The 15,981-nt window shown below is 38.0% G+C and overlaps 2 pseudogenes; one reads left to right on the top strand and one right to left on the bottom strand.

Moving 5' to 3' along the window:
* Nucleotides 1-9,064: 9,064 nt before the first annotated feature.
* On the bottom strand, nt 9,065-10,130 carry LOC136161131 (olfactory receptor 6C68-like; annotated as a pseudogene).
* A 2,210-nt stretch (nt 10,131-12,340) lies between these two features.
* Nucleotides 12,341-13,331, top strand: LOC136161188 (olfactory receptor 6C70-like; annotated as a pseudogene).
* Nucleotides 13,332-15,981: the final 2,650 nt, after the last annotated feature.

Here is a 15,981-nt window from a genome sequence, read left to right on the forward strand (position 1 = left end):
TTCACTTCTCTTCTTTTCACAGCTATTTTTAAGGCATCCTCAGCTAACCATTTTGCCTTTTTGCATTTCTTTTGCATGGGGATGGTCTTGATCACTGTCTCCTGTACAATATCATGAACCTCCGTCCATAGTTCATCAGGCTCTCTTTCAATCTAATCTAGCCCCTTAAATCTATTTCTCACTTCCGCTGTATAGTCATAAGGGATTTGATTTAGGTCATATCTGAATGGTCTAGTGGTTTTCCCTACTTTCTTCAGTTTAAGTCTGAATTTGGTAATAAGGAGTTCATGATCTGAGCCACAGTCAGCTCCTGGTCTTGTTTTTGCTGATTGTATAGAGCTTCTCCATTTTTGGCTGCAAAGAATATAATCAATCTGATTTTGGTGTTGACCATCTGGTGATATCCATGTGTAGAGTCTTCTCTTGTGTTGTTGGAAGAGGGTGTTTGCTATGAACATTGCGTTCTCTTGGCAAAACTCTATTAGCCTTTGCCCTGCTTCATTCCATACTCCAAGGCCAAATTTGCCTGTTACTCCAGGTGTTTCTTGACTTCCTACTTTTGCATTCCAGTCCCCTATAGTGAAAAGGACATCTTTTTTGCGTGTTAGTTCTAAAAGGTCTTGTAGGTCTTCATAGAACCATTCAACTTCAGCTTCTTCAGAATTACTATTACTGTGCTATTGTTAATTTCCCCTTTCATACTTGTTAACATTTGTATTACATATTGCAGTACCTCTATGTTGGTTGCATATATATGTATAATTGTTAGATCTTTTCTTGGATTGATCCTTTGATCATTATGTAGTGCCCTTCTTTGTCTCTTTTCACAGCCTTTATTTTAAAGTCTATTTTATCTGATATGAGTATTGCAACTCCTGCTTTCTTTTGGTCACCATTTGCATGAAATAATTTTTTCCAGCCCTTCATGTTCAGTCTGTGTGTGTTCCTTATTTTGAGATGGATCTCTTGTAGACAACATATATAGGGGTCTGTTTTTTTATCCATTCAGCCAGTCTTTGTCTTTTGGTTGGGGCTTTCAACTCATTTACATTTAAGGTAATTAATGTTAAGCATGATCTTGTTGCCATTTACTTTGTTGTTTTGGGCTCAAGTTTATATACCCTTTCTGTGTTTCCTGTCTAGAGGAGATCCTTTAGCTTCTATTGGAGAGCTGGTTTGGTGGTGTTGAATTCTCTCAGCTTTTGCTTGTCTGTAAAGCTTTTAATTTCTCATTCATATTTGAATGAGATCCTTGCTGGGTACAGTAATCTGGGCTGTCAGATTTTTTCTTTCATCACTTTAAGTATTTCCTGCCATTCTGTTCTGGCCTGAAGTGTTTCTATTGAAAGATCAACTGTCATTCTTATGAGAATAGCCTTGTGTGTTGTCATTTGCCCCTTGCTGCTTTTATTATTCGTTCTTTGTGTTTGATCTTTGTTAATTTGATTAATATGTGTCTTGGGGCGTTTTGCCTTGGATTTGTCCTGTTTGGTACTCTGGGTTTCTTGGACTTGGGTGACTATTTCCTTCCCCATTTTACGGAACTTTTCAACTATTATCTCCTCAAATATTTTCTCATGGTCTTTCTTTTTGTCTTCTTCTTTTGGGACTCCTATGATTTGAATGTTGTGGTGTTTAACATTGTCCCAGAGGTCCCTGAGTTTGTCCTCATTTCCTTTAACTCTTTTTTTTTCTTTTTTCCTCTCTGTTTCATTTATTTCCACCATTTTATCTTCTACCTCACTTATCCTATCTTCTGCCTCTGTTATTCTACTGTTGGTTCCCTTCACAGTGTTTTTGATTCATTTATTGCATTATTCATTATATATTGACTCTTTTTTAATTTCTTCTATGTCCTTGTTAAACATTTATTGCATCTTCTCAATCCTTGTCTCCAGGCTATTATCTTTAACTCCATTTTGTTTTCAAGATTTTGGATAATTTTTACTATCATTATTCGGAATTCTTTCTCAAGTAGATTCCCTATCTCCTCCTCTTTTGTTTGGTTTGGTGGGCATTCATCCTGTTCCTTTACCTGCTGGGTATTTCTCTGCCTTTTCATCTTGCTTATATTGCTGTGTTTGGGGTGGCCTTTCCGTATTCTGGCAGTTTGTGTTTCCTCTTTATTGTGGAGGTCCTCACCTCCACAGTGAGGACTGTGGGTTGAGTTGGACAGGTGGCTTGTCAAGGTTTCCTGGTTAGGGAAGCTTGTGTCTGTGTTCTGGTGGGTGGCACTGGATTTATTCTCTCTGGAGTGCAATGAAGGGTCCAGTAATGAGTTTTGAGATGTCAGTCGATTTGGTGTGACTTTGGGAACCCTGTATATTGATGCTCAGGGCTATGTTCCTGTGATGCTGGAGAATTTGTGTGGTATGTTTTGCTCTGGAACTTGTTGGCCCTTGGGTGGTGCTAGGTTTCAGTATTGGCATGGAGGCTTTTGATGAGCTCCTATTGATTAATGTTCCCTGGAGTCAAGAGTTCTCTGGTGTTCTCAGGTTTTGGACTTAAGCCTCCTGCCTCTGGTTTTCAGTCTTATTCTTACAGTAGCCTCAAGACTTCTCCATCTATACAACACAAATGATAAAATATCAGGTTAATGATGAAAAGTATCTCCACAGTGAGCAACACCCAGAGAGGTAAACAGAGTTACATGGAGAAGAGGAGAGGGAGGAGGGAGATAGAGGTGACCAGGAGCAGAAGAGGGGGAATCAAAATGGAGAGAGTAAGCTAGCCAGTAATCACTTTCCTATGTGCTCTCCACAGTCTGAATCCCTCAGAGATGTTCACGGAATTACACAGAGAAGAGAATAGGGAGGAAGGAGACAGAGGTGGCCAGGAGGATAAAAGGGGGAATCAAAAGGAGAGAGACAGATCCAGGCAGTAATCAGTTCCATAAGTGTTCGGAACACACAGCCCGGAACACAGAAAGAGATTCACAGATTTGGGTAGAGAAAAGCAGGGGGAGGGAGGAGATAGAGGCGACATGGAGGAGAAAAAGGAGAGTCAAAAGGAGGAGAGAGCAATCAAGCCAGTAATCTCTCTTCCAAGTAAAAATGGGTACTGAAGATTTAGTTCTTAAAGGTACAAAATTGATAACAAATACCAAACAGCAAAGATTAAAAATCTAGGGTAGAGGTTAGATTCTCAAAAATACAATAGTAAAAAGACAAAACAAAGTCACACAAATTATAATATATATATATATATACACACACACACGCACACACATATATATATGAAGTTTCCTTTAAAAACAGGATCTTTTTTTTAAAGGTAATAATAGTAGGTTAAAAAATGAAAATTAAAGGAGTAATAAAGTACTTAAAATTTAAAAAAAATAAAACTTAAAAAAATGGTAATAGCAAAAATATATCTAGTACTTTCTCTGTAGCTGTGGCAGACAGTGTGGGGTCAGTTCGTTTTCAAATAGTTTCTTGATCCAGCTTATACTTCTCAAGATCTATAGGCCCCTTCCTGTGTAGTCGGTGCTAACTAAAGGGTTTTAATCTATTGCACCTGTCACCTCCAAAGCGGTTCCCTCTGTGTATTTTAGCTTCTTGGGTTTGGTGGTCTCTTCAGTGTCTAATTTCCGCCCTGACACCAGGGGGCGGTGGTGGTCACCTTTTTAGGCTCACTTGCTCAGTCGTGCTGTGTGGAGGAGCACTGCCAACAATTGTCAGTGGTGTGTGGGCCGTGCTCGCAGTGTCTCGAGCACACTGGCTCTGCCCCTGCTCACGGCGTGTGTACTTTCCCAGTCTACACTGCTCAGGCCCTAGGTTGCTCTGCTGGGAAATGTCTGAGGTGGGCCCTGAGCTGTGTGCACTTCCCAGGCCTGAGCTGCTCAGCTTCAGGTTCTCGGGTACTCCACAAAGGCGCAGGCTCGGTTGGGCCTGCGTTTTGTGCCCTTCCCATGTCCAAGCAGCTCAGGTGACCAGGTGCTTGGTGAGCGCAGTCGCCCCCAGTTGGAGGTGCGTCTTATCGCCTCCCCCATCCTAGCCGCTCGGTTTTCTGGGTGTACAACGGGTGTGCCTTCTCAGGTGGGCTGTGTGTCTCTTCTGGGGAGCTGATCTCTGGCTGTGACCCTCCAGGCAGATGTCGACTGTCTGGAATCCCAAGGAGTCTTGGTGAGCAACTAAGCCTGCTTGCAGTTTGGTTGAGGATGATTCTCTGGGGCCTATTGCCCGCTTCCGGCTCTGGCTGCCCTTGCCTGCCTGTCTCTGGCGGCGGATGGGCCAGTCCACAGCCCGCTAACTCTGCTCACTCCTTTGTTCTGTGACCGTGCCTGGCGGTGTCTTAGGGTTTTTCATGGGATAGCTATCCCACAGTCTGGGTTGCTATCTCGAGTTAGTTCCCTCAGACTGCCCTCAGGGCATTCAGGCTTGGTCCTTACCGAAAGCAATGCAGCCCGCGACTCTGTCCAGTCCCTGCTTGCTAGTGGTGGATGCAAGCGTCTGGGCTGCTTCTCTGATGGGAGTTGACATTAGGCACGTTATCTGTGGGTTTAAATTATTTATTTATTACCTCCCAGTTATGTTGCCCTGTGAGATTCCAAGGTTCACCACAGACCCGCCGGTGAGAGTGTTTCCTGGTGTTTGGAAACTTCTTTTTTAAGACTCCCTTCCTGGGAAGGATTTCTGTCCCTACCTCTTTTGTCTCTCTTTTTATCTTTTATATTTTATCCTGCTGCTGCTAAGTCGTTTCAGCCGTGCCCAACTCTGTGTGACCCCATAGACGGCAGCCCACCAGGCTCTGCCGTCCCTGGGATTCTCCAGGCAAGAACACTGGAGTGGGTTGCCATTTCCTTTTCCAATCCATGAAAGTGAAAGTGAAGTCGCTCAGTTGTGTCCGACTCTCCACAACCCCATGGACTGCAGCCCACAATGCTCCTCCGCCCATGGGATTTTTCCAGGCAAGAGTACTGGAGTGGAGTGCCATTGCCTTCTCCGATATTTTATCCCACCTCCTTTCAAAGACAATGCAGTGCCTTTCTGGGTGCCTGATGTCCTCTGCCAGCATTCAGAAGTTGTTTTGTGGAATTTGCTCAGCGTTTAGATGTTCTTCTGATGAATTTGTGGGGTAGAAAGTGGTTTCCCTGTCCTATTCCTCCACCATCTTCTACACTATAAATTTGAATCCATCTTGTTTATACAGTATTTTTTGTGTTTGTGTTGTCCAAAAACTTGTTTCATATAGCAATAGTTTGTTCATTTTCAATGCTGCATAGCATCTCAATGTATAATTCTGCAAATTTTATTTTTACTATTGTTAATGTACACTGAAGTCACTAGGTCTTCCTGTTTCCCATAGCACCGATAAGAATCACTTGTATAAAGTTTTTTTTTTTTTTCTAACGTGTATATATGTTACTTGTGATAATATACCTAAGATTTTAATTACTGATCATGCAGTGTATTTTGCAAACTTCATGTATCAGTTACACTCCTGTGGAGAGTGTATAAGAATTCCAGTTTTTCACCATCTCATCTGGACTCTTCGTGGGCGCCTACATGTGTGTTTGAAGTCATATGTCATTTTCATATGTTTAATTCCAAAATATATATATTTATTTGGCCAGATCCTCCACGAGGCATGCAGCATCTTACTTCCCTGACCAAGGATTAAACCCTGGTCCTTCAGCAATGAAATCAGAGTCTTAACCACTGGACAACCAAGGAAGTCCCAAAATATTTATTTATGTGAGGTACATGTTGAAGATATTTTGCTCATTTTCTTTGCTTTTCATATCAGTTTTATTTGTATATAAATTATATACAATGAAATGCATCCATTTTAACTGTAAAATTTGAGAAATTTTGAAAAATATAGCGATCCAAGTAATTACCACACCACAAGCTATATAATGTCTCCAAAATCCCCAAAGCATTCCCTCATCTTGTTTCCAGACAGTATATAACTCACTTTGATCTCATTTAATCACCGACCTGCTTTTTGTCACTATGGTTATTTTTTTTTTTTTTTACCCTTTTCTAGAGTGTTAAATTTAGGTAACACAACATGTACTATTTTGTATCTGATATCCTTCATTCAGCACAATGTTTTTGAAATTTTATATTTTCCTTGTTTTAGCAGTTTATACCTTTGAGTAGTTGTTCAGTTCAGTCGCTCAGTCATGTCCGACTCTTCGCGACCCCATCAACTGCAGCATGCCAGGCCTACCTGTCCATCACCAACTCCTGGAGTCCACCCAAACCCATGTCCATTGAGTCAGTGATGCCATCCAACCATCTCATCCTCTGTTGTCCCCTTCTTCTGCCCTCAATCTTTCTCAGCATCAGGGTGTTTTCAAATGAGTCAGCTCTCTGCATCAGGGGACCAAAGTATTGGAGTTTTAGCTTCAACAGCAGTCCCTCCAATGAACACTCAAGACTGATCTCCTTCGGGTGGACTGGTTGGATCTCTTTGCAGTCCAAGCGATTCTGAAGAGTCTTCTCCAACAACACAGTTCAAAAGCATCAATTCTTTGGCACTCAGCTTTCTTTATAGTCCAACCCTCACATGCACACATGACCACTGGAAAAATCATAGCCTTGCTAGACGGACCTTTGTTTGTAAAGTAATGTCTCTGCTTTTTAATATGCCATCTAGTTTGGTCATAACTTTCCTTCCAAGGAGTAAGTGTCTTTAAATTTCATGACTGAAATCACCATCTTCAGTGATTTTGGAGCCAAGAAAAATAAAGTCAGCCACTGTTCCCCCATCTATTTGCCATGAAGTGATGGGACTGGATGCCATGATCTTAGTTTTCTGAAGGTTGAGCTTTAAGCCAACTTTTTCACTCTCCTCTTTCACTTTCATCAAGAGGCTCTTTAGTTCTTCTTCACTTTCTGCCGTAACGCTGGTGTCATCTGCATATCTGAGGTTATTGATATTTCTCACAGCAATCTTGATTCCAGCTTGTGCTTCCTCCAGCCCAGCATTTCTCATGATGTACTCTGTAGTTGAGTGGTTTTTTAATTGTATGAATAAACTAAAATATATTTCTCTGGTTTTGTTTTTTTTTTTTTTAAACAAGCATTTTACATATTTGCAATTTTGAGCTCTCTGTGTCAAGTGGCTACAAAAAATCATTTATATCATTTTAAGGGATGTCGATTTCCATTTTTCTTAGGTAAATAGGAGAGTAATAGCTGAGACATAGGGTAACTATGTTTAACTTTTTAAGAACCTGCCAGAATATTTTCCCAAGCAGTTGCATCACTTCACAAATGCCCACCAGCACTGAATGATAACTCCATTTGCTCTCTGTCTTTTTGACTTACATTCAGCCTGGGTCCTAATTGTGACCATTTGAGGGAATGTTTGACTCATTTCAATTTGAATATTCAAAATCATAATGATTTTGAGCTTCTTTCCTTGTTTCTATTGACTATTCATGTAATTCCTTTATGAAGCGTCTACTAAGTTTTCTTGCCATTTTTTATCTGGCAATTATCATTTTCCTGGTAATTATAATTTATCTGGTAACTATCAGGCTGGCTTAAACTCAACATTCAAAACACTAAGAGCATGGCATCTGGTCTCATCACTTCATGCAAATAGATGGAGAAACAATGGAAACAGTGACAGAGTTATTTTCTTGGGCTACAAAATCACTGTGGATGGTGACTGTAGCCATGAAATTAAAATATTCTTTCTTCTTGGAAGAAAAGCTATAGCAAATCTAGACAGTGTGTTAAAAAACAGAGATATCACTTTGCCGACAAATGCCTGGATAGTCAAAGCTATGGTTTTTCTAGTAGTTATATGACTTGAGAGTTGCATTATAAAGAAAGCTGAAGAATTGATGCTTTTGAACTGTGGTGCTGGAGGAGACTCTTGAGAGCCCCTTGGACTGCAAGAAGGTGAAACCACTCAGTCCTAAAGGAAATAAACCCTGAAAATTCACTGGAATACTGATGCTGAAGCTGAAGCTCCAACACTTTGGCCACCTGATGAAAAGAGCTGACTCATTTGAAAAGGCCCTGATGCTGGGAAGGATTGAAGGGAGGAGAAGAGGGCTATGGAGGACGAGGTGGTTGGATGGCATCATTGACTCAATGGACATGGGTTTGAGTCAACTCCAGGAGATAATGAAGGACAGGGAAGTCTGGCATGCTGCAGTCCATGCAGTCACAGAGTTGGACACAACTGAATGATTAAACAAAAACAACAATTTATCATTAAGCTTTGATAGCAAATTGTTAAGGATGTTTGCATGTGTCATCATAAGGAGTGTTGGTCTACAATTTCATTTTTGTAATTTTTTCGCCTGGTATTTATATCAAGTTTATATGGATTTCATAGAGATTGAAAAGTGTTATCTTTTGTGTGTTCAATTTGCATAGAATGAGTAATTTATCCTTTTGATAGCATTCATCCACATGATTTTGAGTTAACATGATTTTGGAGTTGTTTTTTTTTTTAATGAAAAGATTTTTAGATGTTAATTTAATTTCTGAAACAGAAAGAAAGGTACTAAAAGAAATATTCTCTATTTTTGAGTTAGGTTTGTAATATTTATCTTTCAAGTAACTTTTCTATTTCATCTAAGATGTTAACAACGTTCATTTAACATTGCCAACAATCATCTCTTATTAATATGTTAACATCTGGAAGCTCAACAGACTGGCCATAACTAGACATATTGTGGTGATTATTTTACCATGTATAAAAGTATGGAGTCACTGTGCATTTGAAGGTAATAATAGTGCATATCAATTATAATTCTAAAAAATGAAACACTTCTCTATGCCAATAATATGAAATATCTGGGAATATAATTTAAAAGAAATAAAAGGAATGACTTGAACATGGTAGGTCTGGTTAAAAAATTAAAAGTGATATATTTTGTTCTTCATAGAGCAATGTTTAATAATTAGTTCTTCAGTATATGAATGGAAGGGAAAATTAATGATTAAGTGGCTCTGAAGTCAACCTGATTGGTCTACAAGCTAAAAAATTATGAAATTCTTTCTAAATTTGTGAAGATGAGATAGATGTGCACCTTTTGAGTTGGATTATTGACAGATATATTCTACTTTCTTAAGAGAAATTAAAATTTCTCTTAAGAGAAATTAAGAGTAATTTCTTTGAGTGAGTCATCAAAGGCTTGCATAACTTGCTTATTCCTCAGAGTACATATAAAAGAATTCAACATTGGTGATATGGAAGAAATAAGCAGTGATACACCTTTGTTAATATTTACCTCTTCTTTTGAAGATGGTTTGATATCGATGAAGATGCAACTGCCATAAGAGATGGAAAGTACAATCATGTGGGAAGAACATGTAGAAAAAACTTTTTTTCTTTGTTGAAGAGAAGGGAATTTTAGAATTGTCCTTGTGATGTATATATAGGAGAGAACTACACAAAGAAGAGTGATGATGAGGATCAGTACAGAACAGGTTATAACCATCTGTTCAATTAACCATGTGTCTGAGCATGAGATCTTCAGGAGGGGTGATACATCAAAATGGTCAAATGGTAAAATGGTCGACGATGCTTGAATCACAGAATTCCATATGAAAATCTAAGCTGAGTGATGGGAGGATAGTCGTAAGTGTTGCCATCCAGCAGCAGATGACCATTGTTTTGCACAGTTTGTTGCTCATGATCATCATATAATGCAAGAGTTTTCAGATGGCTATGTAACGATCATATGGCATGGTTGCCAAGAGAAAAAATCCAGTTACCCCAAAGAGACATGTTAAAAATAGTTGTATGAAACATACCTTATAGGTAATCACTATGTCCCCAGTTGACATATTGTAGAGGAATCTTGGAATATAGGTGATTGTAAACAAGATTTCTAAGAAAGATTAATTTTGGAGAAAACAATACATGGGCGTTTTAAGGTGGGAATCCACCAAAGTTAGGGTAATGAAGGTCAGATTTCCAGTTATAATCAAAATGTAGGTGATAAATAGAAAATTAAAGAGCAAAATCTGTAACTGAGGATAGTCTGTCAGTCCCAAAAGGATGAATACTGTTACTGCAGTGTGATTTCTCACTATTGACTCCTGGATTTTGCCAAACCTACCTCTAAATGTCAGAGAGATTTGAACTGCAGAATTCAATGATGAAAACAGCCAATGATGAGAACTCTCTTGCTTATTTGACCCATCCAACATCCATGGGCTTTACTTGTTGATCTAAGGAATACATTTGCTTTACGTGAGCTGAGTTTCCCCATCTATTTGTACCTAATGATAAAGTGAAACTTTTAAATATGTTTTAATTGCTGAATTACAGCTTAACTTTTCTTTTAGTAAACTCCCAATTTTCTACTTATGGTGGTTTAAGTAGTGTCTTACTTTTCTTTTAAATATTTAAGAATAATTATTGCTACCATGTAAATAACACACAAATAAATAACAGCAATTTAAAGGTGATATTAATTCTTTTTGAATAAAGCATTGTTTATTTCTCATCTATTTATGAATCTGTAAATGCAAGAACATGAAGCTTGAGATATGTATTTGCACTTACATTTCCAATACTTCATGGTTTATACCAGACACTGCTGTGTGGGAATGTGGAGGGAAAGATGATTATTCTACTGCTCTAGATATGGACAGAGGAGCCTGGTAGACTACAGTTCATGGGGTCACAAAGAGTTGGACAGGACTGAGAGACTTTAGTTTCTTTTCAGACAAGGAGAACCGTGGCAACTCTAGATGTCAGTCAAACATTACAAAGTTGGGGGATGTTTTTCTTGGAGAATTTATTTCACATGTTTTAATACATTTTTGAAAAATCAGAAAAATTAACTCCCTGAGGAGTACTAATTCTGTCCAACACGTTGATATATGACAATTTATCACTGATAATTATGGATTTTCAAATCTGCACTGGTTGCAGAACAAATATCTGCTTCTTGATTTTGAAATTACTCTAATACCAACAATTAAACTATAAGAAAGTTCAATATATTTTTCAGAAAAAAAGTAGAAATTAGGGAAAGAGCATGTTAACAAAATAAACAGGGTCAAATAAAGACCAGATCAAGGAAAGAAGGTTTAGATTTATTTATGGTTCTCTAAGAGCTGCCTTTTCCATTAACAGCCTGGAGCTAATTCATTGGAGTGTTAATCTAAGAGGAGAAGAATATGCTAATATATATGAAATGAAAAACAAAGATTTGATTTGCTTTTATTTATATAAATAATAAATAAAATTATTTATCTAAATAATGTGGTATATGTGAATTCCTATATGAAGTAACAGGCTAAATCATGTAGAAGGAAAAATATTATATATGCAATAAGGAAAAGAAGAAAAGCTTCAGAACAGGCAAAAATACTTACTGGCAAAATAATTGCTGAGAAGGAAGGTAATTTACATTAATTTATTTTAAAATGAAGAAAACATTGTATACTCTATGAAGTAGTTTATTTTCCTTTTTTTGCAGTGCTTATATTCTAAGTTTATTTGGAAATATTCAACCTATTTCACAAATGGTTGATAAAGAAAGATTTTTTCAGATTAGGAGGGGAATGAAGTTCATCACTGAGTATATTTTAGTTGAATATATGGCTCTAAAATATATAGCCAATTAGTACTCTGATTTCACTAAAATTCTTTTGCTTTTATACAAATACTAAAGAATGAAATATGTTTTATTGAAAGATTTCCTTTTTATGAAAAACATATATGCACTGTAATTTAATACCTGATTAAAAGATAATTTAATGGCAAGTGATGTTAGACTCTGAATATGTGTAACTGGGTGGAGATTGTGATGACCTTTTCTGTGTTTTCACTTTTATTATTTGGTCTCCATTACATGCAACAAAATGTTGAAATTCTAAATGCATTGTAATTTTTTGCAAATGTGATTGTATCTGCTTTATATTCATTTTCAGTTTTTCCTAGATTCAACAGATATTTATTTTGCTGTGGTACTACACATTTATGTTCTCTTTTTCTCGTGTCCTTTCCAGGCCTTCATCAGTAGTTCCTAGGGAAGTCGCTTCTCTAGGTGACTAATTGGGCTTGAATCAAATGGCCCTTTAATATGAAATCTAAAGTAGCAGAATTTAACTGTAGTTTTTAATTCACTTCACTGGTATAATTTTATTTTGATGAAGTTAATTAAAAATGAATGAATGATTTTTGAAATCTGAACCAGAGATTTATTTAATTTATTTAACAATGGACAAATTGGAATCAGTTGTAACTGACTGGAAGTTTGTAAATAAGGCTGAAAAAAAGTAAACTCATGGATTTTATAGATCAATTTCCAAAACTAAGTTGACTTCGGTAATAATAGTATTTGCAGCACAGTTCTAGAGCATATCTTCAAACTCAGGCAAATGTTTGTGCACATGTATCCTTTAATATGTCATATCTTAAAGGTAAATCTATTCCTGTAGTTTCTTATTTTTATATCTTTTTATTACAAGAAATTGTTTGAAATCACAGAGGAGAAATGAAGAACCATACAAGGCACAGAGTTTATCCATCTGGGACTGACAGATGATTCCCAGTTACACATCCTAATTTTTTTGGTTCTGCTTCTAAATTACACGTTGAGCATGATCGGAAACTTAACCATCATTGCCCTCACTCTGTTGGATTCCCATCTCAAGACCCCAATGTATTTCTGCCTCCCTAATTTCACTTTCCTGGAAATTTCATTCACAAGTGCTTGCATCCCCAGATCCCTAATCACCACTGTGAACAGAGAAAAGGCGGTTTCTCACACTGGTTGCACGGCTCAGTTATTCTTTATATATTCTTGCAAGTTACAGAATTTTGCCTTCTGGCGGCTATGTCCTATGACCGCTATGTTGCCATTTGCAAGGCTTTGCATTGTACATCCATCGTGAGCAGCACAATTTGTCATCAGTTGGTACTCAGTTCTTGGGCAACTGGCTGCCCAGTCATTTTCCCTCCACTGATTTTGGTTCTTCACCTGGATTTCTGTAATTCAGATGTCATTGATCATTTCATTTGTGATATTTCTCCTATCCTACAACTTTCTTGCTCAGACACACACATACTAGACATGATTGCATTTTTATTAGCTGCAATAATCCTTGTGGTCACACTGCCATTGATAATTCTTACTCTTACATCATCAAGACAATTCTAAAATTCCCTTCAGTTCAGCAAAAGAAAAAAACCTTTTCTACCTGCTCTTCTCACATGATTGTTGTATCCATCACTTATGGTAGCTGTGTATTCATCTACATAAATCTTTCAGCAAATGAAGGATCACTTTAAGCAAAGGAGTGGCTATATTAAATACTTCAGTTGCCCCTTTGATGAACCCATTCATTTATACTCTCAGGAACCAGCAAGTTAAACAAGACTTCAGATGTATTTAGAAAGATATTTTCTGCTTCAGACAAGTAATACTGTTTATTGAAATAATCAATATGAAAGCATAAAAGAAACATTGAAAAAAAAGCTATTTTGATGCTTCTAGTATAAGAATTGATCTCTAATATTTAATTTATTATATCACTTATGCTTACCTGAGCTTAGAAACCCTTTCCATTCTACACATCTGAATTTAACTTTCTGTTCTTCAAAATGAAGTATTTCTGTGTTAGAAATATAAGATTGCAAAATGTATTTTCCTTAATAGCATGTTAGAATAAAATGAATGGAGGGATTTGGTTGTATTATGAAATATAAATTTTTGGAGTATTGCATTTCTTAAGTAATTTAAATGAATGTTCTATGATCCATTTAAAAGCCATAGTTTTAAAAATTCTTAAACTGAATTATTAAATATGCATAAGAAGCTCCGAGAGATCTTATTCTTTATAAGTGTAATGTAGAGTATTATTTTGCAAGCTTTTTTGAATCATTTTTAAAATTTTTGTCAGCTTAGTAAACAAGAACAATTTCCTATTTTTAAATTGAAACACAGTTGATTTATAATGCTGTATTGGTTTCAGGTGTACGTCAAGATAATTAAGTTATATATGTTCTTTTTTCAGTCTCTGTTCCCTTGTAGGTTATTGCAAAGTATGCACACAGTTTCCTGTGCTGTACAGTAGGCCCTTGTTGGTTACATATTTTTATTATAATAGTGTGCACATGTTATGACAAACTCTTAATTTACCCCTCCTTTTCTCTTCGGTTAATGTAAGTTTGTTTTTGTGCCTGTTTTTTATTTGGTTTTGTAAGTTAATTTGTATCATTTAAAAAAAAACACATATAAGCAATTGTGTGTCATGACTGTGTGCTCACTTGTGTCCGACTCTCTGTGCCTCTGGGACTGTACCCACCAGGCTCCTCTGTGCACCCGATTTTCAAGCAAGAATACTGCAGTGGGTTGTTATTTCCTACTCTAGGGCATCTTCCTGAACCTGTGTCTCCTCTGTCTCCTGCATTGCAGTCGGGTTTTTACCACTTGAGCCATATCATATGATACTTGTCTTTCTCTGTCTGGCTTACTTCACTCATTGTGATGATCCCTAGGTCCATCCATGCTGCTGCAAATGGCATTATTTCATTCTGCTTTAATGGCTGAATAATATTTCATTGTGTGTATATATACCACACTTTTTTTTCATCCAGTCATTTGCTGATGAGAGTTTAGTTTGCTTCCATGTAAGGACTGTTGTAAATAGTGTTGAAATGAATTTTGGGATGCATGTGTCTTTTCAAATTTTAGTTTACTCTGGCTGTGCCCCTGAAGTAGGATTGCTAATTCATACATTAGTTCTATTTTTAGCTTTTTTAGAAACCTCCATACCATTTTTCAGTGACTGCACCAACTCACATTCCCATCAACAACGTAGGAGTGTTCTCCTCTCCACACCCTCTCCAGCACTTATTGTTTGTAGATTTTTTGATGATGGACATTCTGACTAGTATGAGGTGGTACCTCATTGTAGTTTGATTTTCACTTCTTTAGTAATCAGCGATTTTGAACATCTTTTCGTGTGCCTTTTAGCCACCTGTATGTCTTCTTTGGATTAATATCTGTTTAGATCTTCTGCCCATGTTTTGATTGGGTTGTTTATTTCTTAGATATTGAGCTGTGTGAGCTATTTATATATTTTTAGAAATTAATCCCTTGTTGGTCACATCATTTGCAAATATTTTCCCCCATTCTATTGATTTTCTTTTCCTTGTGTTTATTGTTTCCTTTGCTGTGCAAATCTAAGTTTATCTGGGTCCCATTTGTTTATTTCTGTTTTAATTTCCATTACCATTACCATTTCCATTCCATTACCATTTAATTTCCTTTCCCACCAAATGGGCCTGCTGCCTGGGTCCACCAGGGCTGACCTGTAGCCTGTGCCTACAGGTGTGTGCCTGGAGCCTGGGTCCCCTGGGGCAGGTCTGACATCTGAATCCATTATGGCAGTCCTGGCACCCAGGTGCCCAAGGAAGATCTGGTGCAGGATGGGGCATGAGCCTGAGTCTGCAAGAGGTGGTGGGATGCTGTGTTGAGCCTGGTGCCTGGGGATGGACCTGCTCTGGAGTCTTTGGGGACCATCCTGGTGTTGGGGTCCACTAGGGTGCTCTGGCACCCATGTCTCTGGAAGCATGTCTGGTCTTAGACTGTGGTATTGGTTCTGGAGCCTGTATACATGGGGGTGAACCTTCAGCCTAAGTCTGTAAGGGGCATTCCTGGAGAATGGGAACACAGGGGCAAGTCTGGATCTTGGACCCACATGGGTTGGTGGTGCTGGAGCAGGCACTGGCCTAGAGCTTTGGGCCATGGGCCCAGACTGGCGTAGTGACCCTGATGCTAGGGTCCATTGTGAGGTCAGTTTCTCAGTGCTATCTGTAATGCTGTCTCCCAGACTACAGCCCTCATGATGCCCCCAATGAAACATAACTCACAACTCTCACATTGTGCATTATTTTTTCAGTCTACAGTACTCTTTTCAATAACTGGTACTAGACTTCAGCATCAAGCTCATCCATGAACTCTACCAGATGGTGAGCCCAGAACCTCTGGGAGGGCTGCGTGGTGATGGGCTTTCCCTCTCAAAGCCAGTCTGTGAAGCT

The sequence above is a fragment of the Muntiacus reevesi genome, chromosome 1, assembly GCF_963930625.1.
Source record: "Muntiacus reevesi chromosome 1, mMunRee1.1, whole genome shotgun sequence".
In the NCBI taxonomy this organism is placed as follows: domain Eukaryota; kingdom Metazoa; phylum Chordata; class Mammalia; order Artiodactyla; family Cervidae; genus Muntiacus; species Muntiacus reevesi.